The following is a 12,316-nucleotide window of genomic DNA, read 5'->3' on the forward strand; positions in this document are numbered from 1 at the left end:
AGGTTTAACGTGTTGTGCATTCAGAGATGCTCATCTGCGTACCTCGGCTGTAACAAGTGGTTATTTGAGTTACTGTTGCTTTTCTGTCAGCTTGAACCAGTCTGGCCATTCTCCTCTGACCTGTGGCATCAACAAGGCATTTGCGCCCACATAACTGCCGCTCACTGGATATTTTCTCTTTTTCAGACCATTCTCTGTAAACCCTAGATATTGTTGTGCGTGAAAATCACAGTAGATCAGCAGTTTCTGAAATAACTAGACCAGCACATCTGGGACCAACAACCATGCCACGTTCAAAGTTATTTAAATCACCTTTCTTCCCCATTCTGATGCTTGGTTTGAACTGCAGCAGATAGTCTTGACCATATCTAAGTTGCTGCCATGTGATTGGCTGATTTGAAATTTGCATTAATGAGCAGTAGGAAACTTTTGTGATTCATAAACTTGGTATGTCATAATTAAGGTTGAAGTTAATAATTTTAATTTAGTAAGTCATTATTTAATTTTTTTCTTATGGCAGAAAATGTTCTCTAATATGGTCTCCACTATGCACCATAAAATGTTTGGCTTCCCACTCACATCAAAAAATCTTTTATGCTCATCAGAAGGTTTGGAACAACCTGAGATTGAGTAACTTATGTTTTTACCCCCTTTTTGGGTGAACTACCCCTTTAAGTGTTTATCATAATGCCTGGTAAACAGCGAGCTCCTCGGCACGGCAGCAGATGTTGATGGAGGAGGAGGTGATTCGGGCGGGTGTGGTCAGTGACGTCGTTCACCCTCTAATAAGTACAGCGCTCAGTGACAGAAAGAGCAGAGCACACTTTTAACATGCGTTCTGACAGATCCTTCTAAAGCGGACAACGTCCACCTTTTATAGCGGTCAAATCAAGCATATAATTTCTCGTTTGGGATACTCATCGACTCAGAAAGCAAGCTTTACAGTGGACCATCTGCTGGCATCAGCTGCAACAGGTGGGTTCGTCGTTTTCTCTTTGTGGCGATGTTCGTAAACTTTCCATTGTCAAACGCATTGCAGTCTTTCATTTCATTCAGCGCGCGCGCTCCAGACTATGTTCACGCGTGCACTGTTAAGACTAAAATGACGTATGCAGGCTTATTAATGAAAGTATGCAGAACATCGTTTTTCATTCACTTAGACTTGAGGTGAAGGGTTTAATCCACACAGAACCAGGCTTTAAAGTCGATGGGGTTTTTTCACGTTAAAATAGGTTTCTTTCATATTGTCAGTATGGATTATCCAGATTGCTAAGGGTCCACGTAAATGTTTACTGTGACACTCAAAACAATCACATTTTATATGTTATTTTGCAAAGTATGAACATGGGTAATATTAGCTTTGGAACAAGCCAAAGTCCGTTCACATGTAATACTTAGGGAAGCTGGTTTGATTGATGATGCTTATATTAACCTGATTATTGCACTTAAAACATGCTATAGCCTACATAATTGTGACTTGATTAATTTATGCATAGCTTATAAACATGCATTAAGTACTTTTATTATTTTTAACTGTAATTCCAATATAAGTAGGTTTTATATGCAGTTCAAATGCATACATTTTCAATTTAGTCCTAAATATTACAGTTTAAAATATTTTGTGTGAAATGTGTCTAGTAGACAATTAAGGGCTATTAAAAACTGATTAAATATTCATATTCAATAATTTGTTAGTATATTGTACAATCTTGAAACATTTTAAATAAAATAATAAACATTATACTGAATGTAATAATGTAAATGAACAAAATATATAATAAAAACAATAATATGTTTTTATTGATATTGTTTAATGCATGAGACAAAAAAAAAAAAAAAAAAATGATAGAAGAGCTCCGAAAACTGCTGGAAAACCTATGAAATAGTTCACTTATGATTCACTGAATGAGTCCTATTAATGCTGAGCTGCAGATTGACCCAAATTTATGCAAGTTGATATTTTCCAAAGACGGTGAACCACTAAACCTGCTGGGAATTGAAATTTGTTCCAAAAGTCAGCAATACTGACAGTGAGCTGAGCTGTGACATTGTGACTTCAGTCAATGGTGGTTAATATGCAAGTTTTCCTCACAAAACAGTTGTCATTTTTTATTATGTGTCAAAGCCACAGGTCTGTCCATTAGTAATACGTCTATTTTTGTGTTATTTTAACTATTGAAACTTGAGTGAGTCGGCTGTAAGCTGCCAGCAGGAATTTTTTTTAATAACAGCCAGATTGTGTCACAGAGGCTTCTTATGGTTTCCCTTTATTCACTTTCAAATAAACAGTGAATTCTGTGAATTACTCTTTGATTTCTTTTATACTTTCCGACTGAAATTGCAGGGCTCTTGTTATCTTATTAAGAAGTCTTTGTAAAATAAAGCAGGGGGGAATAGTTAGTGTATATATAAATACAGTGCTCAGCATATATAAGTACACCCCTCACAAATCTATCTTTTAAACTCATATATTTTTAATAGGAAGCTATATAATATTATATTTGTGCATATATATTAGATTAGTCAGTACTGAAGCCAAATCTGGAGTTTATCTAACAAAATAGCTTACAATAATGGTCCAAAAACTAGTACAGCCAAATTTATGTGTTAGAGAAAAATATTAAAAACAAATTTAAAAAAGAGGAAAAATCAAGGGAAGAAAAAAAAATTGAAAAATTTAGTTGAAATTTTGTAGGTTTTAATTGTTTTTTGCTTTAATTTAATTGTATTATCTTTCAACTTCTAAATATGCTTGGTGACTAAAATATTATTTTTTAATTATTATATTTAATAAATATATCTGTTTAATAAATCTGTTTTGTTTAAATGCACCAAAGTACATTGCCTATATTCACTGAGAAATGGATACAAATATGCATTTTCAAAATGGGGTGTACTCAATCATGCTGATCACTGTATAAATATATATATTCTCTGGATTTATCTGATTTACTTAGCATATGCTTGAAGTTGAGCAGAATTTAATGGTACTATTTATTTCTATTTTATAAAGGTCTGCCAAATTTAAAGATAAATATTGTCATTTTAAAGCATATTTTCATTTTAGAAAATGACTGCTCAAAATGACAAATATTTTAATTTGTTGCGATTGAAAGTGAAGGTTAAATATTGATAAAGGTTAAATATTAATGAAATATTAGGTTTATTACATAACTATAAATAGTAAATTAGAAATGTTTAAGAGTGCTTTCTTTGTTCCTCCATAGTTCAATATGTATCAAGTATTTTGCAGATGGACAAAGTATAGTCAAGATAGAAATACTGTGCCTGTTTTGGAATTATGATGAATAGTTTGCATAACAATCACTGAAGGTATAAACCATAAAAATGACCTCTGCAGGCATAATTGTGCACAGTGACTATGTGATTTGCTTAATAAAACCAGATCTAAGGATGAAATGCACATCACTTATGCATAAAACATTCACATATAATTCCATTTGATTTATGCATTTGGCAGATGATTTTTTTCAAACCAATTTATACTTTATCAGTTCATATACAGTTGAAGTCAGAATTATTAGCCCCCCTGTTTATTTTTTTCCCCAATTTCTGTTAAACGGAGAGAAGATTTTTTCAACACATTTCTAAACACAATAGTTTTAATAAATTATTTCTAATAACTGATTTATTTATCTTTGCCATGATGACAGTAAATAATATTTGACTAGATATTTTTCAAGACACTTCTATACAGTATAACTGTACATATAAACTATACTATAAAGTGACATTTAAAGGCTTAACTAGGTTAATCTGGTTAACAAGGCAGGTTATGGTAAATAGGCAAGTTATTGTATAACGATGGTTTGTTCTGTAGACTATCGAAAAAATATATAGCTTAAAGGGGCAAATAATTTTGACCTTAAAATGTTTTTTTTTTTAAATGTAAACTGTTTATTCTAGTCAAAATAAAACAAATAAGACTTTCTCCTGAAGAAAAAATATCAGACACACTGTGAAAAGGAATTAAAATGAAAGGAGGCTAATAATTCTGAATTCAACTGTATACCCTAGGAATGCAAGTTTCAAATTCAGATTAATATGAAATTACATTTTACATTTCAGATTACATAGATCTTTAAAATAATAAATATATTACAATTAAAATTTGAAGGATAAATCTGTAAGGGTGCAACCACCAATTTTGTGATGTACTGGAGAACTTGCTCACAAAATTTCTCGATGTACTAAACCACTAGAAAGCTCACAGTCGTAAAGGTTTGCATCAGGCTCAACGGTGGTCTTCCCTCTCATTCCCAGGACTACTGCACAGGGCATGGTTTCCGTCGCTCCTTCTCTTCCCTTATCCGTTTTCCGGCAGAGAAGGGAGTGAGGAAAGCTGGAGAGGAGAGAACGCACCGCGGCCTTGGGCTTTGTGTTTGGTATGCGCTGCTGGCCGGTGGCCGGACGCTCTTTTGCCTCAAGAACAAACATCATGCCAGACTGGATGTCAGTAGAGAGTTGATGCAGGCAGATTCAGACCGTCCCGCTTTCCAAATCTCCCCCTTCTCTCTGTCTTCTGTTCTATCTTAGTCTCCTCTGTGGAGATTTATAGGAGTGAGAGGGTTCGAGGTTAGTGGGTTTTTTAATGGGAAGAATAGCTGCACATTATCATAATGGTGGGAACTAAGAGAGGAATTTACTGTAGGTGTTTGTTGCAGATTGATTAGTGAAACGTGACGAGACTCTGGAGCTGTTGTTCGTATTATATCGTGGTTCATATTAAAGTATTTTTTCTGATTTATTGAATGAATTCAACAAGAAATATTACTCTGTTTGACAACAGTTGATGTTAAAAAGAAAATGAAGAATAATAAATATTTGATCACATATTTGATTTAACTCTATTTAAAGAGTTACACAGCACAGGTCAAAAACATGAATGGTCATTTTCAATCTTTATACTTTGCCACACTGTAAAACACAAAAAGTTAGGGTAACTCAAACCAGTTAGCAATCAGTTAGCAGAAAGTGAATGAATGAATTAGTCAAATTATTATCAATTTCAAAATTTGCCAGTACATTATAAAATCAAAAGATTTATCTAATGATATTATTTATGGACCCAAACTAACATGAACTAACAATGAACACTTGTACCTTTAATAACATTATTAAGGATTAACAAACACTGCAACAAATGTTTTGCTTACTGATGGTTAAAGGGACAGTTCACCAAAAAAATAAACCTACTCTCTATTTACTCACCCTCAAGTGGTTCCAAATCTATGTGTTTTTTTTTATCTGTTGAGTGTAAAAGAAGGTATATTGAAGAAAGCTGAAAAGCTGTAACCATTTAATTCCATAGTAGGTGCTTACATGTTTCCAGCTTTCTTCAAAATATCTTCTATTGTTTTCAACAGAAGAGTGAAACTCAAAAGGGGTGTGGACCAACCAAGAGTGAGTAAAGGATGACAGATTTTTGGGGTGAGCTATCCTATTAATGAGCATTAACTTACACTAACTAATCTGACCTTAATGCAAGGTTTTACCAAAAATATAAAAAATAAAAATTATTGAATTAATGATTATTTCTGACACGTCCAACATTATGTATTAAGTCACTGTAATTGAAATGGCAGTTCAGATTTTGCATGTAAGAATGATAAATGAACACGTTATACGTTACCATTTAGACCATTTAGCCATTTTCACCGACAGTTAACATTTGATTTTTTTTATGATCAGACTTTTTAAACAAATCTTTTTAAATTGATACAAATAATGAAGGCTTTGGGTTTTTGAGCATTTCTTTTAACACAGTTTTAATAACAAATTACATTATATTTATTTGGGTGACACAGTGGCACAGTGGGCAGCGCTGTCGCCTCACAGCAAGAAGGTCGCAGGTTCGAACCTAGCTATTCTGTGTGGAGTTTGCATGTTCTACCTGTGTTTTCGTGCTCTGGTTTCCCCCACAAGTCCAAAAACATGTGGTATAGGTGAATTGGGTAAGCTAAAATTGTCTTAGTGTATGTGTGAATGAGTGTGTATGGATGTTTCCCAGTGATGAGTTGCAGCTTCAAGGGCATCCGTTGTGTAAAACATATTCTGGATAAATTTGCGGTTCAATCCGCTGTGGGAGCCCCAGATTAATAAAGGGACTAAGCCGAAAAGAGAATGAATGATTATATTACGTTATTATTATATTATATTTGGCGGTTCATTCTGCTGGACCAAACCGAAGGAAGATTTGTGAATTTCTGTCATGAACACTCTCGGGTTTAATTATGAATATGTATATGGCAATGTTGATGTATTAGGTCTTGGTGGTATAGATCTGCTACGCTGCTGTTGCAAACATTATATACATGTAACCCCCCGTAATGTAATAGATTACAGATTACAAATTACCCAATTTAAAATGTAATAAGTAGTCTACCTTTTCAATTACTTTATAAAAGTAAAGTACCTAATTACATCTGATTACTTTTTTATTTACTTTTAAGTTTCTAATGGACGTTTTTGATAAAATCATGTTCAAGCATTTGTACCAAGCAGGCGTGACCTTAAAGTAGCTCTGTTTACTGATTTCAAAATCTTTCATCACTTGAATTAAGATTATATTAATTTAATTTTGAAGTACAGCCATCACAAAACCAGACCTTTTAACAAAAATTTTTTACTGTTGTTACAAAATCTAAATTTTAGTTAGCTGTGCAGGGAGATTTTTATGGCATTTGCAATAAAAATACATCTAAGCTATTTTTAAATCAAAGCAACCAAAATACAAGCCAATCACATCTTAGTGATCAATAAAACTGTCAATGAAACATATAAGGGATATTTGTTCAGTTCAGTTATTTACCATAAATAAAATTCTGTACTAAACAGAAACAAATTATAGTATATAACAGCAAAAAAAAAAAAAAATCCAACAAAAAAATCCAACAAAACCAGGTGTTACACATTTAAAATACTATTTAAAATTTATAGTAAAGGGAAATATTAAGGAATGAGCATTATATTGTATATATTTACAACTCTTCATTAATGAATTACACTACATAAAGTAGTATCATTAGTAATTATCATGAACTAATAGTAATTACCATAGTATACTTTAGCCTTTACTACAGTAAACTATATATATAGACCTCCTCTCCCTCAGTCATCTTTCCATCAAGGAAATTTCTCATGCTAGCCTATTTTGTTGTTGATGTCACCGCCCAGAGCGAGAGGTGGCAGTAACGCACCAATAAGTTTGTTGTCGACCGCTGAAGAACAGGAAGAAGAAATCGTCATTCTCGCCATCATATGGATTTACTTTCATCGGCTAGACACCGGCCTCACAGCTTTTTGAGTGTCGCTGCTGTCACTTATTGACCCGCGATCGGTAAATCTAGCTTGTGTGGACTCTACTGCGCTACTTAACTAATAAAATAGCTTCGCTACTGAAAAGCTTTTTGGGTTTATAAAGTAGGGACGCTACCGCCATGCTCCTGAGAAATGTAGTTAAGCTACTGTAGTTCCATCACTACTTGTAGCAACACTACTGCCCAACACTGTTAATGTGATAAAATTGCTTTGGGCCCTGAATTTCACAAATCGATAACTTTGTGAGTCATAATATATCAATCGAAATGAAAGGGTCTGTTTTTATTTCTGTACACTCACGATAAAGACAAAAACCGTTTGCTTTTATAAAATAAAGAAAGGCTAGGTTACATACCAGCGGATGTTTCCTCAGGTTTGACATTGAAGCCTTTGATGTCAAACATATTTTAACAGCTGGCAAACAAATTTTGCACTGAACTGTTATATTTGTGACCTTCTCGGATTTCAGGGTGAAATTAATTTTATAATTTCCAGCAATGAAATGCATTTCTATCACTTGCCATTGTGGCAGCTCTCAGACTGGTTTTAGTAGCCTAATGCTTTCAGCGGCAGAGAGGATTAACATAACTGGTAGACGTGGAGCAATCAAACCAGAAAATCAATCAAAAGCATGCCTCCATGTTGTGCATTTAAAAAGACATGCAACAATTTGTTGATTATCCCTTATATACCATTGAAGTCAGAATTATTAGCCCTTCTTAATTATTAGCCCCCACCCCCTGTATATATTATTCCCCAATTTTGGTTTAATTGAAAGAAGATTTTTTTTCAACACATTTCTAAACATAATAGTTTGCCTTGTAGAAAATCGAAAAAAATGCTTGAGGGGATAATAATATTGACCTTAAAATGTTTTTAAATAATAATAATAATAATAATAATAATAATAATATATATTTTTATTCTAGACAAAATAAAACAAATAAGTTTTCCTACAGAAGGAAAAATATTATAGGAAATACTGTGAAATATTCCTTGCTCTGAGAAGTATTTAAACTTAAAAATAATGGAAAAAAAAATCACAGGAGGGCTAATAAAAATTTTGACTTCAACGATGTTTAAATATTAAATTAGCACATGACTGAGTAAAAAAACAATTTGCATTGTGTGCTGTTCAACGCTTGCTTTATCCACTTTATCACATCATCCTTTTGTGCTTCTGTCATTCTGCAGGTGCTTGTTCTTGTTCTGTGCTCAGGGTATGTTTTGGCCGCTTGCCTGTCTGCACTGAACAAGAGTTCAAAAGTCCTCACTGAGTCACCGTTGCCGTCTGGAGAGACAGTGTGGTATACTGCCTCGCTCACCAGTACAGTCTACAACACTGAGGAGGTAAGACTCACTTTAACACTTCTGTGTTAAAAAAGTGCTGAGTGAATACAACTGTGTCTTGACTGTGCATTGATTTTTGTGTGTGTATGGATTTTTAGTGTTAGAGAAGTGTAAATTAGTATGCGGTTTAGATTCAGGCCATCACTGACTGTACACGACTGTCTGGAAGTTTATTGAACTGAACTAAAATGGACAACTATGCAAAACACAAAGTAGGTTTTTTCAGTATTCACAAGCTGCTATTTAAGTATTTCAAGCAAATATCTGTTATAAAACTGTAGGGAGAGCAGCCTTTATGTGCATTCCTGAATAGCGTGGCGCTAGCAGTGTCGAGGTCGTAGACTCATTCCTGGAAATGCGTGAACAGATAAAACATATTCCTAGAATTCAATGTAAGTCGTATTGGATAAAGCATCTGCTATATGCATTTGAATATGTATGATGTGACTGCTACAGATCATTATGGCAGGAGAACATATTTTGGATTTCTTTGTGAGGAAGTATAAGAGTTGAAATAAACATATAAAATGGGATGTTAATGCATGCATGTACATTAATGCAATCAGAGCTTATTCTTCCTACAGTATACATTTTTTTTTTTTTTTTGTAGTTGTGAAATGATTATGAAAATGGCCGCATTTGTTTCGGTTCCCTTAAAGCCATGCATGGTCGGTCAGCCGTTCCAGAGATTGTCTTAGTTTAAATCGACTAAATAATTTATTTGCATTTTATTTCTATTTTATTGTAATTTAATTTTCATCAAATTACTGAGTGTTTCATCTGTGTTGTTTGCTAACAGTGAAACCCCTCTGAATGAACAGATTAAGGCCTGGGTTGTACTCGACACGCTCGCTAGTTCGTTTGAGTGCAAATGTGTTGTCATCGTGGCGATTGAGAAGGTTCGCTTTGGATGCGTGCGATATGATTTCGGCTGGCGGAAAGGACACAATTTTTTGAGATTCGACAAGTGCATGGCAAAGCATTTGATTTTAGTTGAATATGAAACACTTTGAAGAGATATTGTCTGAACAGGTACGACTGTACAGACATCTTTATCATCTGTCCATGCGTGATCATAGGGAGAACCAGATAAGCAATAATTCTTGGCTAGAAATTGCAACAGCCGTGGGAAAGGAGGACAGTTTTTCTTAAAAAGTTTATAAAAACTTGAGGGATAAGGTAGTTAAAACCACTAAGAGAGGCCATGGCAAAAGTGGAGACCCGGGTGGTTTTAATACACAATTAAAGAATATGTTTATGTTGTATTATATGAATATTGTATTATATGTAATGTATATATTACATTTTATAATTTAAAACAATTTAATATTTCCAAAACTAAAATGAAGTAACAAAATAATTTCTTTAATAAATGGAAAAGAGTATTTGAACCTATCGGTTTACAATATACTGATGCCTTTTTTTATAGGCTTTATTGGTGATTATGGTCAGGAATGTTGGACCATTATTGCCTTGGCATATAAACAGGACACAAGCTAGTCAGACAGTAATGTGTGAATTGTGGAGTGGGCTAAATATGTTTTAAAAAGTCAGTATTTTTTAGTAAGTGTACTTTTTAGTTTTTTATTCTTGCCATAATAAAAATATATATTTGTAGCGCAACCCATGTTGCATGTTCCAAGCAAGTGATGAATCAAAAAAAATATTGAATTGTTATCATTTTTTTAATAATTATTAAAGGTGCGCACACAGTCAGCAGTGGTCGAAAGTATAGGCAAAAGTATAAATCAGCCTTAAGGGGTTTGGTGTCATTTTATGATTTTTATTATTGCTCTGACAGGACCCCCAGAATTTTGTTTATGGCCTCAGAAGTCTAGGATCAGCTTTGAATGCAATGTTATGTGTTCATGTCATATATATATATATATATATATATATATATATATATATATATATATATATATATATATATATATATATATATATATATACCGTGTGCTTGGTAGAACACCAAATATGTGTAAAAATGTGTGTTGTCTTCAATCTAATTTGTTACACAGTGTACACTGTGTGTACTGTGAGAGACTTGTTGTCAGTAATCATTAACCTAAGGATGTGTTGTATTACGACTCTCCACTGTGCCTACGTTTGTCTGGTTGAAACTTAATGAAAAGAAATAAATCACTGTTCAGTAGTTTGAGTGAAAACTTTTCTTTTTCTTTGCCTTTTTCTCTTTTTTGAAAATGAAATGCATGCTTTTATACTGCATGGCTGTACTCAATGCATTAAAAGTTGCAGTTATTATATTGTTATTTTTACAAAAGATTTCTATTTAAAAGAAATACCGTTCCTAAAAAAAATGTAAAGCTATTCCAAAGATATGTATGTGTATTTAGATTTTTATTACATTTTTAATGATTAGATATAATTCAAATAATGACTTTGTATTTTTCATAATTTTTTGGATGTTCCAAAATCCATTTTCCTCATTTGAGTTTTAAAAACTAAAATATATTTCTTTTAAATCACCTGTTCGTCACATCAGTTAACTTTGAATATTTACAATATCGAGTGGCCATTTTAATGCAGTTTATGGTTCTTAATTTTGGGGAAGAGGAACTTGCAGTCAATCATGCACAAGACAAATAAAAAGTTTTCTGATTTTGGTAAATTGTAAATAAAAATATGTAATGTTTGTGTTTTATTTAAATATATTCAAAATAATACATTCATTCATTTTCCTTCAGCTTTGTCTAATTATTCATCAGGGATCGCCACAGCGGAATGAACCGCCTACTTATCCAGCATATGTTTTACACAGCGGATGCCCTTCCAGCTGCAACCCAGTACTGGAAAACACAGATATACTCTTAGATTCACACCATGGCCAATTTAGTTTATTCAATTCACCTATAGCGCATGTATTTGTACTGTGGGGGAAACTGGAGCACCCACAAACACGGAAATCCATACTAACACAGGAAGAACATGCAAACTCCACACAGAAATGCCAATTGACCCAGCAAGGACTCGAACCAGCAACCTTCTTGCTGTGAGGCGACAGTGCCAACAGTACCACTGTGTCGCCACTTAAAATAATACATCATTTTTTTATTTTATGATTTGATTATTAGCTTTATCAACTCTTGAACTGTACAGTTTGGGAAAACCTTGCATAGTGTATAAATTGAATGCATTTCATAATGTTGCGAACACAGAACTGAATATATTCAGTCCTTCAATTTATATTATGTTGCTTCTCAATAAACAGTATTCCTAAAACACAGTACTGTTTGGTAAAAGCTCGGATAATAATAGTTAATGTGTTTATGATGATTCCATGGCAACATGTCGAAGCGCTTGATGCCACTTTTGCTAGAGGCCATTTTCTTAAAAGTACTGTATGAAATCTATTTACACTGTGTGTGTAGAAAAAATATGCTGTATTTACAGATAATGAAAAGTATATTAAAAAGTCTTGACCTTGATGTAGGTTTTATGAATCCAAGAAGCTGACAATCATATTAGTCCATTTTTTAAGCTTTTTACAGTGATTCATTTATTTGCTTGCAATCTCTTATTGTATTTAATTACAACATCCAGATTTTCCTTAATTAATTAATTAATTGGTTGATTAAGTGATTAATTAAATGTAATAATTAAA

The 12,316-nt window shown here is 33.2% G+C and overlaps 1 protein-coding gene across 2 annotated transcripts in view; it reads left to right on the forward strand.

Moving 5' to 3' along the window:
• Positions 1 to 829: 829 nt before the first annotated feature.
• The window catches only part of esr2a (estrogen receptor 2a), a 55,634-nt gene continuing 44,147 nt past the window's right edge, over positions 830 to 12,316 (forward strand). The window contains exons 1-3 of one of the 2 annotated variants that reach the window (XM_056481558.1): positions 830 to 975; positions 4,285 to 4,406; positions 8,536 to 8,691. The gene's annotated coding sequence lies outside the window, so the exon portion shown is untranslated. The remainder of the gene's footprint in view (positions 976 to 4,284; positions 4,407 to 8,535; positions 8,692 to 12,316) is intronic. The other variant, XM_056481557.1, reaches the window with a different exon arrangement.

Source organism: Danio aesculapii, chromosome 20, assembly GCF_903798145.1.
Source record: "Danio aesculapii chromosome 20, fDanAes4.1, whole genome shotgun sequence".
NCBI lineage: Eukaryota > Metazoa > Chordata > Actinopteri > Cypriniformes > Danionidae > Danio > Danio aesculapii.